At 45.5% G+C, this 16,244-nt stretch overlaps 1 long non-coding RNA gene across 1 annotated transcript in view; it reads right to left on the bottom strand.

Annotated features, from left to right (window-relative positions):
• The window catches only part of LOC128852665 (uncharacterized), a 98,004-nt gene extending 82,029 nt beyond the window's left edge, over positions 1 to 15,975 (bottom strand). The window contains exon 1 of the long non-coding RNA XR_008450636.1: positions 15,665 to 15,975. This is a non-coding gene — a long non-coding RNA (uncharacterized LOC128852665). The remainder of the gene's footprint in view (positions 1 to 15,664) is intronic.
• Between the last annotated feature and the right edge of the window lie 269 nt (positions 15,976 to 16,244).

Below are 16,244 nucleotides of genomic sequence, written 5' to 3' on the forward strand. Positions count from 1 at the left end.
CCCTGCTCAAAGGAGGGTTCTGTTGGGACCTCATTTGATGCTCAGTCGAGTCTGATCTGTGGTCAGTTCTAATCGCCTGGGAGTCAGCTTTTCCTGGGGCTTTGTGCCTGGCAACGCTTCCCTACCCCCTTCCCCAGCAGCGCAGGCAGCATCCGCATTTTCTCTTTGCTCATTGATACCAAGCGCCATGGAAGCTGCACCGGGCTGAGCAACGTTCTTTAAACCATAAACCCACCTGATCAGAAAGTCCAGTCCAAGCATAAATAGCTCAATAAAAGACTGGTGTTTGCCAGACCCAGGAAAGGACTTGGAACATTCCTTATCAGCCCCAAGGCAGATACACTATCTAATCTGCTTGGAATGAGCTGCTCTGTGAGGGAACAGATGGTTTCTGGGTGGTTACATGGCAGCAGGAGCACTCACGCAGCCTCGGTACCACACATCCACGTGACAACAGCATCGCGCCCTTCCTTGTCCGTGCCTTGCTCTCCCTTTATGCAAGTTGCAGTCGGGTAAGAGAGAGTAATTACATCCTCTTGAGTGTTGCGAGAGGTAATGGATGCTTGCAAAGCACTAGCAGAGCTTAAGATGAAAGGTCTAATCATGAGGAGAAGTACCAGCGATCAGAACCCAGGAGGAGATGCGCTGAGCAGCAGCCCTGGCGTGTAATGGGCCCCCAGGGAGTCTATTAGAGAGCCTCACAATTAAAGAGATTCATCACCCTTGTGTCTCATGCCACTTCTTTATTTTAATGCAATGCATAAAGAAGACCAAGGAGGGGACAGAAAAGAAGGAACAGCTCTGATAAATGTTTCCTTTCTAGCCCTGTCAGCCCTGGAGAAGCAGATAATATTTCTCATAGACTGCATTACTCACCAAACACCCAAAGCTTCAGCTGCCGACCCGTAACCCAGGTGGAAAGGCAGAGCAGCGCCTCAGTAACTCTTAGCTGAAGCCAAAGCAGGTGGAACTCATCAGAGGAACCCACCTGTGCCCCTCTGCACCGCCCAGAGGGGAAGGTGAGCACCCAAACACCTCCCACCGAGGTGGGAGCCCCGGTCTGCGCCCAAGGACAGGACGGCGTAAAAGTAACAGAGCAAACAGCTTAAAAGAAAGAGTGACAGAGGCCGATGCGGTGAGCCCGTGTTTCTTATGGAGCCCCCAACTGCCCCCTCAGAGCAGCTCTCCCCATAACTCCCACCTTAGGTGTAACACCAGTGCCACACCAGTGCCACACCAGTCAGGGGGCTCAGCTGGGAACCTGCCACGCTCGCTGGCTTGTCACCCTGACCAAGGGGGGAGAATGAGGGTCCTACCTACATTTATCTTAATTTATTACTTCTCAAAACATTCACAAAGGGAAGTTAGTGGAGAGACCATATTTTCCAAAACAACTCGGTTCACAGACTGAGGGAAATGCAAAGAAAATGAATAAAGGAACACAGCAAAATCCAGAGGAATGAACTATACCTGCAGTTCGCTGCAGACCCATCCCAACAGCCCTAACCCTCAAGAACGAGCCCAGCAGCAGCCCAGCCTCATAACTGTAGAGCTGTGCCCTTTTCCCTCAAAGGGTAACAAGATTAACTGCAAAATATTCACATAAAACTGATTTTGCCGAGTCTAAAGCAAATCTACAACCCCACAGCCCGGCTCCTGCGTACTCGAGCCACCACGCTGCACCCAGGCTTTACCGAGACCAACCAGCAGCAGGTGACCCAACACAATGACCAACCCAACAGTGGGCACACCAAAGACAACAAGTGCCACATCACCTTCTAAGAAACACTCCAGAAGCTATTTAACTTCCATAAAATTAAAAAAAAAAATAATAACAAGTAAGAACACCACCCACCTCTCAAGTCAGCCGCTCCTGCTCTCTCCAAGCAACAGGCACACTCTCTGTTTTCCTAAAAGGCTTTTAAAGCAGCTGCTGGGAATCAGAGTTAATTACTCATTGCTTTCACCTGGCCAGCAAGTCAGCAGGGCTCCAGGCTGGAAGGGGGAATGGCTTCTGGCTCAGAGAATAATCTGTTGTACTGATATAATACACGGAACATTTTAAAGTGGAATATTTTGATTTAAGCTTAAGTACAGTCAGGTTTTGTCTAAGCAGTTAACAGGTTTTGAAAGTTAGACAGAAGGTCCCTCATAATGCTTGTTTTCTTTCTCTGATAACGTGTTTCCCGTAAAATGGTGGTTTTCAGACACTGTCCTTTCTTTGAAAATGATAATGTGTTGTGTGAGGAATGATTTGTGCGAAGCAGACGTCTCTCCTGTAATCACCTGCGTTTGAAATCCTTACTAATCTGAAAGGCGAGGTCAGCAGAGAGCCGGAGCCAGCTCCAAATTAGCAAGAGTTTTGACTGTTGCAAAGTTTCATAACATTCAAATTAGACCTTGGGAAGTAATAGAATATGCATAAGATTTCTGGGAAAAGTTATACATATGCATGTAAGTGGGAAATCTGTTCTGTAACAGGCTTTCTCTCGTTGCACATGATCGATGGAGATCATTCCCGTGCGTTGCCCAGGCCTGATAAAGGATGGTTGCTTTCTAAAACTCCAAAATGAGTCTTGACGAGTTTTTATTTGCTGACATTTTCCGTATCAGCACCAGGGAAGGTTTAGATTGGAGATTAGGAAAAAAGTCTTTACCAAAAGGGTAGTGAAGCCCCGGCAGAAGCTGCCTGGGAAGCGGTGGAGTCACCATCCCCGGGTTCAAAAGCACGCAGACGCGGCACTTTGGGACATGGTTTAGTCGGCACGGTGGGCTTGGGCTGATGGCTGGACTGGATGAGCTTAGAGGTCTTTTCTAACCTTTATGATTCTATGATTCTAATTTGTGGGTTTTTGTTTATTACTGTGATTTGGCTTTTGTTTTCTGGATTAAAAGGTCTGCTTATGTCAGATGTCTCATCTCTAATATTTACTAATTCCACGTTTGAATTAATTTTATTGGATTTACTATACCACTTGGGCTCCCGTGCAGAAATACTGGATTTTGGACTGGGAAAGAAACTGCCAGAGTCTGATGAACTTCATCCATGAAGAACTTCAGTTCTTCACCCATGAACTGAAGGGAGGCTCCACTGCGCCGAGGCAGCGGGAGCAATAACTTTGTGAAATTCTAACACTGTTTTCTATTTTTAACAATAAACAGGAGCAACTATTGCTTATTGTGAGTGAGTAATCACCACGCTGTTGCCAACACACACAGAGTATTGCCTTCAAAAGCACTCATTTCCTAAATAAAAAAAGAACAGCATCGCCGCAGCAAAAGCAGTTTCAGAAGAATCAAAGTATTTGCCCCGGCAGACCCACCACGACATTAATTTGGTGTTGACGTCCACACAAACGAGTCTGTTGAAAAACAAAGTAGACATAAAGCGGTGTAGTGCTTTCCCAAATAAAAACTTATAACAAAGGTGGTATTTAGGCTTCATTTTCTTTTGTCATTCCATCAGCCTCAAAGCCTTCCAAGCATCAGTCACCGGGAACTGAAATCATTAGAAACAAACCCGCTGAAAGCCCACAGCACGCGAACCAGGGCGGGAGGGCAGAGCCTGTCCTGAAGCAAACGGCATTCGGTTGCAAGAGTTCAAAGTTACGAGGTTCATTATAACTTTTTAAGCACTTCTACAGTTACGGGAAAAAATAAAAACCAATAAAAAAGCTGAAGTCTTGCAGTAAGTTTTGCCTTTCGATTTACTGAATCAAAGCAGGTCCCATTTTCTATTTCTTGGAACAGAAAATGACTTCTGAAGGCAAAATTTTCGCTGAAGTAGCTTTAGGATTTTTGCCTTGCTTAGAAATAACTTCGAGCAAGTTTGGTCAACAACAGAAGAAAAATGTTAATATTACTCAGGATCAGATATTCTGGGAAAAGAATTCACGAGAAAAACACATTAAAAACCAAAACAAATCAACCCACCAGCCTTACCATCCCCAAAGTCTTAATGCAGTTGGGTTTGAAAGCCACACTTCCTGTAACCCTACGATCTGTTCACATCTGTGCGAGTAGGGCACCCAAGGGCTTTTTCCAGAATTCAGCTTTAAACAATGACTTTTTTCTTCTTCCTTGTTATTGAAAAGAAAATTCAGACCATTTCTGTGCAGAGTTTTGCTTTCAATTATTTGGTGATATCTTTGGTACACAGACATCTCTCTGGCGTAGCTTTGTAAAACTATGATGCTCTCAGACAGGGAGATGTTGGGGAGAGCATTTTCTTGGCTCCGGCAGAGTGCCTGGCCAAATCCAAGTCAGTTAGGATTAAAGACTAGTTTCCCAACCTGTTTGAGATCTTTAGATTTGTCATTCAGACCATTTTTATTGGGTAAAGCATCAAAGAATGCAAGGTCTAAAGGTTTCCAAGAATCTACAGTAACAATTGTGTGTGGCGCTGTCACGAACACATAAAGGCAAACCAAATAAACATAGTGGAAAAACATCCCTCAAAGTGTTTCAACTCACATCTTGCGTTTGACTGAATGGAAGATGCTGTGGAAAACACAGCTGGCGTGGCACTTGCATATAGATGGTTATATCAAAAGGAATCTTTTTGCTGAATACATTCTATTTTGCCTATTTTAAGCAAGCAGTTAAATTTATATTAGATATTTTTAAGTGATTACCTTATAAGACCATGCAACTCGCTGCTGCTTTTGCTTCAATTGCATAAATCAGCAGTTATTTTAATTTAAGCAGAAAAGATTCTGACTCAAGACAAACAGGGTAAAATATCTGTCAGCTGAACCATCTAAAATATAACCTTAAAAGCAAACTATTATTCAGACTATCATTTCTGTTTACTTCAGGGGCAGGGGGGGAAGATTTGTGCTCTCTAATCCCATTAGCCTTGCTGAAAAAGCAGGCTGGAGCCTGGCCCATCCGGAACCAGTCAGAGCGAAATGAGCAGCTCCGCTGGTGCCACTGGGCTGGGCGACGCTCCGGAGGTGCTGGTGTACGACGCGAGCAACGCTGATCTTCAGTTCCTCAAACAGAAATCAGAGAGGGAAAGCAGAAGGGGTTACCACCAACCTTTCCTTCATCTGCAAACCCTTCTCTCAGAACTTTTTTAAGACGGAAAAGGGAGTGCAGGGGAAAGACGAGGGGGAATGGTTCTAAGCTGAAAGATTGAGATGAGATCTCAGGAAGAAATATTTTCCTGTGAGGATGGGGACACCCTGGCCCAGGTTGCTCAGAGATATCAGGAAAGCCCCATCCCTGGAGGGGTTCCAGGCCAGGTTGGGTGGTGCTTGGAGCCCCTGAGCCAGTGGGAGGTGTCCCTGCCCATGGCAGGGGGTGGAACTGGATGGGCTTTGAGGTCCCTTCCAACCCAAACCATTCTATGAATCCATGCAATGTTTTCTTTGAGTTGCAGGAGAATTTGCTCAGCAAATGTGGGTGAGAAGAAAGTCTTTAATGAATTATTGCTAGTGAACACCCAGGAAGGGGTCTGCTCTCGTGTAGAGATGTCTCAAAGCTCCTGATAGCTCAAATGAGAGCACTAAACAGACAAAAGCTGTCCCTGAACCCCCCAGTAACCCACTCGCGGTTCAGCACCGGCTTATTTCAGATGCAAACCATTTCCCCCGTGACACGTAATAGCTGTGAGCAAACACTAACGATGGTCACGCGGTAAGTGATGAACAACTCCACACCTACTGTCCAAACGGCAGCTCCCGTCCCACGGCTTCAGCCCGAGTGCCCGGCTGAGAGGTGCTGTAAATCCCCGCGGCTGTGGAGGAGCCGACACAGCAAACTTCAATCAGCCGAAGAGATTGGCCAATTGCTCCTGAAATCAGCTTTCATACAGCAGGAAGAGTTGGGCGAGATGTTAATTTGAAGCAGCTTTCATCTACTCGTATACACATTGCTGACAAGAGAGAGGATGGCACAGAACTAATAAAAAGGAAAAGTATGAAGTTGGGAAGAGAAAACAGGGTTTAATGCAATAAGATCTATCGCGCAGAGTAAAAGAGTCAGACTGTGGAAAGCTAATTAGTGCATGGAAGATGGAAAGCACACGAATTAAATATAGGGAAAATCATCAAAGAGAGCTGAAATACAAATGTTCCCAGCGTGCATATGTAAAGGAATTTCAGTTGAAGTTATAGGAAAGCATTTTTAAGAAAATAAATGCAGTGAGAATTCAGCAAAATAAGCTCGTAATAGGCAAATGATAGATTTTGAAATGCAAGTATAGAAGCCAAATCTTTATATAGTGTCTAACACTGACAGGACACTTTAAGGATGATTTTATAAGGTGCTGTGCCAAACCCATCACAACTTCGCTGGTTTTTTTTTACCTGATGCACATGTTTATCCAATCTTTTCTATTCTTGGAGTGCTAGTGAGCAAAAAGCTAGATTCTAGCCTAGTTCTGTATTACTAGAACAAAATACAAAGGCCAGCATCTGTATTTATATTTTAAATGATGAAATACATGTCTTGGAAAGAGGCTTTCCCACTAAGCAACTTGGATGCTCACTGGAGTCTGAACTGGGAACTGCTTTAACATCAATATCGAATTGAGAAGTGATTTCTTTGCAGTTAAGAGTGGTCACTTGCTGCCTTTTATTCAAAGGAGATCCAAGAGGTTTTCTTCTATCCTCTTATATCCAGACATAAGAAGCTATGAAGCAGTGTAAGTTGTTTTCAAAATATTACAACTGGAAACAAAAGGTTGCTTGATTTTCTAGCAATTACTGACAAACTTAGGATTAAAATCTCCATGTACTGTGGGAAAAGACATTGGTGAAATGTTTACATTGATATACGAGAACTCTGAACTAAGAAACATGGGCTCTTCCAGCAGGGTAAATGAACTTTGACTTTGCATCATAGAATCATAGAATAGTTTGGGTTGGAAAGGACCTCAAAGCCCATCCAGTTCCACCCCTGCCATGGGCAGGGACCCCTCCCACTGGATCAGGGGCTCCAAGCCCCATCCAACCTGGCCTGGAACCCCTCCAGGGATGGGGCAGCCACCACTGCTCTGGGCACCCTGGGCCAGGGCCTCCCCACCCTCACAGTGAAGAAATTCCTCCTTATCTCCAGTCTAAATCTGACCCTCTCCAGTTTATCCCCATTGCCCCTCATCCTATCACTCCAGGCCTTTATAAATATCCCCTCTCCAGCTTTCTCATAGCCCCTTCAGGTACTGGAAGGTCTCCCCGGGGCCTTCTCTTCTCCAGGCTGAACAACCCCAACTCTCTCAGCCTGGCCTCGTACAGGAGGTGCTCCAGAACCTGATCATTTCCATGGCCTCCTCTGGACCCATTCCAACAGCTCCATATTCTTCTTATATTGAGCATTCCTATGTTGAGGATTAAAGGATGTTGAGCGTCCTTGAGAGCTGGGTCAGCGACAGCTCCTGCTGTGGCTCTGCTTCCAATGGGAGCAAAACAGGGACTCTCCGGCACGAGCCAGGAATGTGGGAACCAGCTCGTTCTGTTGGTTTGTTGGGTACTCTTGGCCTTCTGGGAACAGTTATGAAAGATCTCTGAACTGACAAGGGACAAAAAACGCTTGTGCATGAACTCGTTATCAGTGTTTAAAGCTTGCCTCTTACTCCATCTGCTGAGGCCTCAGTGGAATAATTACGCAGAGGAATGGTACAAGTCGTCACAATAGGGAAGCTACTATAGACACTCCGAGTTCTTTTCTTTTCCATTGGTCCATTTTACATTTCAGTGTAAAATTCATTTTAAGAAGGTTTTTTTGTGTAGTATGTTTTGAATGGTTAACACTGTAATTCCAAATCAGCATGTTGAATATCAGAAATATAAGTACTTCAAAAGTGGGAATCATATCGGGGGGTTCAATCCTGTCTCTATTTTTTAAGCATTAGGAAGAAGTTTAAGGTTTAAATCAGGTAGAAGTTATTTAGCACCGTTTCCTGAGGCCTCAATCGGTACTTCAAGCTACTGTCAACTCAACATTCAAGATTTTTGTTGAGCTTAAGCACTTATTTTGGTTCAGCCACAATATCCCACAGTGTGTGTGGGAAGCGGGTACGCCTGTTCTTCAGGTGAGGATTTGTTTTGCCAAGCAATAACAGGACACGGTTGGTTTCCAGGCTGTGAGCGCCCATTGCCAGCTCATCTTGAGCTTCTTATCCCCAGCACCCCAAGTCTTTCTCCTCAGCGCTGCTCCCAACCCATCCTCTGCCCACGCTGTATTTGTGCTTGGGAATGCCCTCACCGAGGTGTAGGACCTTGCACCTGGCCTTGATGAACCTCATGATGTTCGTACAGCCCCACCTCTCCAGCGTGTCCAGGTCCCTCAGGACGCCATCCTTTTCCTCCAGCGTCTCGACCATGCCACACAGCTTGGTGTCACCGGAAAACTTGCTGAGGAAGCATGTAGGTGTATACACATGTACTCTGTGTGTGTGTGTGTGTATCTCCATGTCCACAAATATTTTGAGATGGAAGAAATTCTCTCTCCTCCTGGAAGCCTGTTTTTCTGACAGAAATTCCAGACAGCACATTTTTTTCTTAAGTCATTATTAAACTCACTGTGTTTCACAGAGCAAATAAACCCCTGCCAGATGGCCAACCAAAGCCATTACCGGCTGTCATCGCTTTCCACACCCACCTGTCCCTCCAGATTAGGAAATATGACTGAAGAGTTGCTTTTCCTCATGCCAGTGAACAGATGATGCCTCGCAGTTATCTTCAGCTCTCCCAGAGCACTCGGCTGCTGATCAGGAGGGTTACTTTGCTCTCTGGTTTTCTTCCGTTGAGAAGGAAATGGTAAGCTACAGAGAAGTGTGACGGCCCCGAGCAAAACGCCATCTGATGCAGAGAGATATTTCGCTAGGGGACTAAAATCTGGATAGAATTTGAACAATAACAACGTGCACTCACAGCCAGAAGGCCAACCATGTCCTGGGCTGCATCACAAGAAGCGTGGCCAGCAGGTCAAGGGAGGTGATTCTGCCCCTTTCGTCATCTCTTGTGAGACCTCATCTGGAGTCCCGTGTCCAGTTCTGGAATCCTCAATACAGAAAGGAGATGGAAATGTTGGAACAGGTCCAGAGGAGGCTACAAAGATGATTGGAGGGCTGGAGAACCTCCCGTACGAGGACAGGCTGAGAGAGTTGGGGGTTGTTCAGCCTGGAGAAGAGAAGGCTCCGAGGAGATCTTATAGTGACCTTCCAGTACTTGAAGGGGCTACGAGAAAGCTGGAGAGGGGCTGTTCACAAAGGCTTGTGGGGATGGGATGAGGAGCAATGGAGATAAACTGGAGAGGGGCAGATTTAGACTGGGCATAAGGAGGAATTTCTTAATTAAGAGGGTGGAGAGGCCCTGGCCCAGGTTTCCCAGGGAAGCTGTGGCTGCCCCATCCCTGGAGGGGTTCCAGGCCAGGTTGGATGGGGCTTGGAGCCCCTGATCCAGTGGGAGGTGTCCCTGCCCGCGGCAGGGGTGGAACTGGATGGGCTTTAAGATCCCTTCCAACCCAAACTCTTCTATGATTCTACAGAGAAAAAATCAGCTTTGTGGCCAAACCCAGATGCGTGCCAGAGCCATCGGGATTACTCTTTGCAGCAGGATCAAAAGGCGCGGTTAATCCCTTTCACCCTCAAGTTTGCCCGCTCACTCCTGCCCCACCACGCACTAATATCGTGTTTGATTGGTAAGCAAGAGCTGCCCAAGTGCCCTCAGGTTCCTCCTCCTCCTTGTGTTTATTGTCTTTTCCCCCACACAGCCAACTCTAAACTCCAAGTTACTGTGTCACCACGCAGGGAAGACAAATGAGAGGGTCCTTAAATTTTCTTAATAAACATTTTTTACTATTTAATTCCAGCAGCCCCGCAGTGATCTTGAAAACCATTGTGGTGATATGGGAAATTTCACATAGCAGAATGGCAAAGGCAGTCGTCAGCAAAGAATGGTGCCCCAGAAGAGCCCAACGTGTGATGGATAATTACAATAATTTGAAATATTTATGTCTTTCTCTACATTGCAACACTTTTCCAGCCATTGAGCTCACAGAATTGAAAGATTAACTTTAAATTTGGCCTAAACTTAGATTTCTTCTATTTAAAGCAGTCTTTGATTCAAAGGAATGCAAGTGTCTTTCAGTGCAACTTTTTCCACAGTAACTAATCTATTTTTCACTCCTCCCTGCCTTCCCAATTTGTGTGTGCATCTGCATGTGACAGTAAAAGCCACGCGATCGCAGGACCGGGTGAGAGCAGCAGCGGTGCAGGATACAGCACAGAGCGAACACTCCTAAACTCCTTGTGGCTTCTGGCTACCCCATTCTGGTTGAAATTACCCATTCATTATTTTTATTTTCATTATTCATTTATTTTCATTATTATTTTACTTCATTATTATGGATATAATTGGCAACTTAAGAGCCCCAACATGACAACAGAGGAACATACCTGCCCCTGTTCCTCCTAGAGGCCAGTCACTGACGATTTTCAGTTTTATCGATCGAAGACCTAAGAAGCTGCAGGATGTAATACCAATACATCCACTTGGCGATGTTTCCTCGCTTCTGGTGATGCTTTGTGACCTTTTTGTCAGCTGGATTGTGGCAAGGTTGGAGTTCAGGCAGTTGGCGAGGGGGTTCGTGAAGGCAGCACGGCCAGGAGCGGGGGCTTTTCAGCTACGTCGTACCGCTGCGCGGACTGCATTTGGGTTTTTTAGCAAGAGTGTGTGATTAGGAAACATCAGCTGAATAACCAGGTGGGTGCAATGTCAGAACTGGGAGGATTTCTTCTTGTTCTTATCACTTTTCCCCCCCACACCACCAGTTCTGCAGCTGAAGTTTACAAACTCAGAGGAAAATGAAAGAGTTGGCAAAATGAGACTGGATGGGGCTTCCACTTGTTGACAGTGATATTTTCATCATGAGGATTAAGCACACATATAAACACGCTCAGAATTAGCTCCCAAACACCAGATGGAAAGATAATTGAAGTCAGTGTAGAAAGCTGCATTTCAAATCACTGATGTATCTTTGATTCAGCCTTACAACAGGTACATTCCATTTGTGGTTTTGATCTCAGCTATGATCTCTCCAGGCTTTATCACACTCTGTGATGATTAATCCTAAGCAGTGAAGGACACGGCTTAAATTTTGTTTCAAGTATGCTGTTTGCAGGGGGAGCAGTATAGAGGAATTCTTTTTTTGCCTACAAAGGGAACAGACTCTTCTGGGAAGAGTAAGTGAAAAATAAATACACCATTTCCCAGTGCCACTCACAGTGGCTTTCCAGAACAGAACCATACTTCAACTTGAAAGCAAAAAATATTCTGCCAAGTATACATATTAAATAATGTGATTTTAATTAGAGCTCATCAGATTTTGTTTACTATGTCTAGCTAGCACAAAAAGTGCCCAAGAGACAAGAGCCTGGCTTGATGTTCATCAAAGGTTCGGGATGGATTGCCATTGACTTTCATGGGCTAAAAATGATCCCTTGAAAGGAATGCGATTTAAAAATTTAAGGTGTGCTTTTTAATTCCTTTGGTATCAAAAAGATTTCTTACTTGAAGGCTTTTTAGACCCAAAAGTCTCACAAACAGTCATATGGGAGCCACTGCTAGCTGAGTTTAGTGACAGGTACCACAGCAGCAATTAAAACCTTGAAGTTTTGAGTAGCTAAGAGTAAAGCCTGTCAGCCTTTCGTGTTCAGAAGATCGCTAAAGTGAATATGAAGCCAATGGGTAAGTAAGAACCTGACACAGAGTTAATAGAGTTTGACAGGGAGCATCATATAATTCCTGCAGAGCTCAAAACACTCCGTTCTAATTATTTATGAAAAGTATCATGAAAATACGGCAGTGCCTTTTCAAAGCCAGACAGTGAGAAAGGCTTTCATATTTTAAGCTTATCCATGTAATAAATACCAAGCAACTTCTGGTCTGGATTTTCTAACTGAGAAGAGGAGGCCAACACGAGCTCAGCAGCAGATAAAACAAGTTGAAGAGAATGCCTCTGATGATAGCACTGACCTTCAAAGCTCTAAGGACACTCAAAAAGATAACATCGGCTTTCAGAAACTTTAAATTCAAAGGAATTGCTGTGACACTGAACTGAGAACCGGAGCTGGCATTTCTCCTTCTCACCCAACCTGTCTGGAGCAGTTTGGAGCTGCTGTTACTGGAAAGGCAGCGCCCCTCCATAAAACCACAAAGCGATAGTCACACCTTGGGGGTGGGAGGAGTGAAATATTGCCAGGACAACAGAAAAATCTGTAATCTAGAGGCCATAGCACTTTTGCACAGGCTGCACCTTATTCTGGGCCACCTTCAACCATGAAAGTGCAATGGATGAAGAAGGTGGAAAGCAGCAGAGCTCTTTCTTCTTCTACAGTCTTGCTCCAGTCAACGACTCCTGGGCTCCATCACAACCAGCGGCTGCTTTCACCTATCCGCAGGGTTTCTTATATTTAGTTTTCTCTTGCCAGTCTGTGAGCTTTTCTTTCCTTGTTCTTAGCCTGGTAGCTGGGCAAAAGCTCACAGATTCGTGGAGTCATTAACATTGGAAAAGACCTCTGAAATCATGAAGCCCAGCCCTCAGCCCACCACCACACCTACCAAACCATGCCCCTAAGTTAGAAGGTAGTGGTGTATCCCATGATACAAGAATACAATAAAAAACAGCACATGCAAGAAAGAGTGGGATCCTCTGTTACAAAAACAGTTGATGGAACTGTGATTTGATATCCCTGGGGAAAAAAAAAAAAATCTCAATTGCTTGGAAACACAACCATATTCAGCTTGGAACTATGATTTTATATAACAATAAAACACCAGGTTTCTTAATCTTTAGAGGGGATACAGAATACAAAATACTATCTTTATAAACTCCTTAAAAATCAGTAGTTAGAGCCTGGACATCAACGTTTTTTGCTATAGTAATACCATATGTTGATATACATAAGTGTTTCAATTCGCTCCATTTGCTGATTGTCCTCTTTCTGTAAGCTACGTAGAACAAACCATTTTAGAAACTGTTTGAAATGTGGATACACAGAAGAGTCACACATATTTCTATCTTTGGCCCTCAATCACGTGTCATAGTAAAGCAGTAACCAGGAATTTCTGTGAACAAACAGGTATCTTGCATTTAAATATAAACCCAAACTGTATTAGCAGCCTTCAAGTATTAACAACTACTCCTTTTAATAGCTAAATATGCCAGGTGGGCATTTTCAGTCCTGAAAACAGAATCGTAGAAAGGTTTGGGTTGGAAGGGACCTCAAAGCCCATCCAGTTCCACCTCCTGCCATGGGCAGGGACACCTCCCGCTGGATCAGGGGCTCCAAGCCCCATCCAACCTGGCCTGGAACCCCTCCAGAGATGCAGCAGCCACCACTGCTCTGGGCAACCTGGGCCAGGGCCTCCCCACCCTCATCATGAATAAATTCCTCTTTATGTCAAGTCCAAATCTTCCCCTCTCCAATTTAAAGCCATTCCTCTTCATCCTATCACTCCACACCTTTTAACAAAGTTCCTCCTCAGCTTTCTCATGCCCCTTCAGGTACTGGAAGGTCACTACAAGATCTCCTCGAAGCCTTCTCTTCTCCAGGCTGAACACCCCCAACTGTCTCAGCCTGTCCTCGGATGGGAGGTGCTCGAGCCCTTGGATTCTCTTTGTAGCCTCCTCCGGACCCTTTCCAACTGTTCCCTCTCCTTCTTACGCTGAGGATTCCAGAACCGGTCACAATATAGAGACTAAAGACTTTCACACGCGACGTGAAAGCCACACTCCGTAGCCTGGTAAACACTGATGCTTTAATGAAGTATAGTTTCTGGTTTTCTAACAAAGAAATGCTGATGCTTGAAAGGCAAAGCTGTCCCCAAACAGCTGAGCGCCGTGCTCTGTACCTGTTGTTCTGCTTGAGGAACAGCTTTGCTCTTGGATACGGCGGTCAAGTCTTGGCCGTGTTTACTGGGCTCACAGCTAAACAGGGTGCAGCTCTGCGATGCTCCCGGGCAGTTCTGTGTCCTCGCTTCCTTTTTCCTCTCTGCTTACAATAGCTGTTTATATCCACTTGTGTGGGCAGTGGGAGGGTAGGAGAAATGAAGATCAACGCGCAGTAGGATGGCTACTGGCAGTCAATTTGTTATCGTTAGCAATTAGAACAGTGTTCAAACAAGAATATTTAAAATACAACAACTGATGTGGCCCTGATCTCTGTGCTTGGCATGATCTCAGTTTAAACAAAGCCTCGCAGTAACTATCCATCAAATCCTTGGCCTGAAGAAACTTTTCTCTCTGTATATATCAAGGATAGAATATGACAGTAAATAAAGCAGAGTAACCTGAAGATAGAATTAATTGAAGATGAAGGAGCTGCTCTGTAGTCCTCTCACTGTACTGACTTCAGAGGGACAAGCTGAGGACCCACCATCCCTGCCTGTTTTAAATGAGCGGTGTTTCTATAATCACCCATGCAATTCCTGTAAAGTGGGCAGCACAAGAAAGCAGCTCAAATGATCTTGGAAGCGAGCCATTACTCTAATCCTCCAGCTGGATCCTAAACCCTCGATGCCACCATGCAAATTGTCAAAGTCACCTCTGAACGCAGGTTGGAGGAGCAGCAGGCTACTGATTCAGTGTTGTTTCTCCTCCCAAGTCCACCGCAGCTGCAAATCCACTGCTGAAAGCTTCTCCCCGCTCCTGGGTTCATTAGCATGCTGCTCTGGTTCAAGTGTCAGCAGCAGAACATGTGGTTTATGATGGGTTTAGAGAGAAATTCAGGGAGTGAACTAAAATGAGCCATCACGAGTGGCATGTGGATGGCTCCGAGTGTCACAAACATTCATTATAGCAATTCACTGCTCCTCTAAATGTCTCCCCCCAAGCCTTAATGACACTGGGGTAACAGCAACATAATTATCCAGGATATTTTGCTGCAACTGCTTGATTTTAATCTCTTCTTGTATCATGTTGCTCTGGGTATGGGAGCAGCTTCCCACTCTTTGTTTTGGGGCTATAGAATGCTTTTAGTACTGAAGGTCATAGCACCTCAGCAGGATAACCAAACTGCCCAAAATTGTTCCTGCATGAGGAATTCTCACATTTCACGCCCACTAACTTCATAGACAGTCTTGCTGCTGACCCCCCCAGGAGCAGGTATGGTCTGTGGTAACCTAAAGATACCACTGGTGGACCCATATAGAGCCTTGAACAACCTTGGAGTGAGCCATGTAAGAGACACGAAAGCCAAGAGACCACCAAAATACTTACTCTGCGGAATCACAGAATGGTTTGGGTTGGAGGGAACCATGAAGGTCATTCCGTTCAGCCCCCCCTGCCATGAGCAGGGACACCTCCCACTGGATCAGGGGCTCCAAGCCCCATCCAACCTGGCCTGGAACCCCTCCAGGGATGGGGCAGCCACCACTACTCTGGACAACCTGGGCCAGGGCCTCCCCACCCTCACAGGAAAACATTTCTTCCCAAGATCTCATCAAAGTCTTCCCTCTTTCAGCCTAAATCTTTCAGGCCTGCAAGCACACAGTGAATATAAGCCTCAAAACATCTGGACTTCTTGTAACAGACCTATGATCTCGAGTACTAACACGTCAGAAGCCATGAGAAACAGAAAACATTAAAATTTCCAAACCAAACAGGCACTGAGGCAGGGCGAAGGTGAGGAAAACAAGGCAAGGAAAAAGAAAATTACCTCTTCAAATCTTTCTGCATGTCGAATCAGCAGCAGATCTAGGAACACAACGTCAGCACACAGCAAGGGCTGGCTGCTCCCTAAAAGATAGGGCATCCTCAAGTCAGGGGGTAGAAGACAGTAGCCAGGGGCAACCCACAGCCCCATCACAATACAACACTACAGTGAGGAGGCAGGTCCCAGCTCCAGCCAGGAAGTCAACTCATAGATCAAGGTAATACCCAGTAATGCCAAATAGGTCCATGGTGACAAAACAGGGCAGACACTCAGCCTGTGAGTTGAAGCAAAGATTAAGGAGCTCCACGGCCACCACTACCCCTCAAACAGGCAGCAAGAGCCCCAAACTGAGATTAAATAGAGTCCCTGAGCCCAGGGCTGGGGGTGGAGGTCCCAGGTGAGGCTGTCTCAGGCCATTAAGGCTTGTTAATGCCCTCAGGACCCCCACAGGTGCTTCACAACCAGCTGTGTCTGCTATTTGCTTGGAGAAGAGGGCTCACACACAGTCAGAGCTGTCTGGTTTGGTGCAGATGAGGAGCAGAGCAGCTGTGTTACACCAACCCCTGAGCTGTGTATTGCTGGT

This window comes from Cuculus canorus, chromosome 7, assembly GCF_017976375.1.
Source record: "Cuculus canorus isolate bCucCan1 chromosome 7, bCucCan1.pri, whole genome shotgun sequence".
In the NCBI taxonomy this organism is placed as follows: Eukaryota; Metazoa; Chordata; class Aves; order Cuculiformes; family Cuculidae; genus Cuculus; species Cuculus canorus.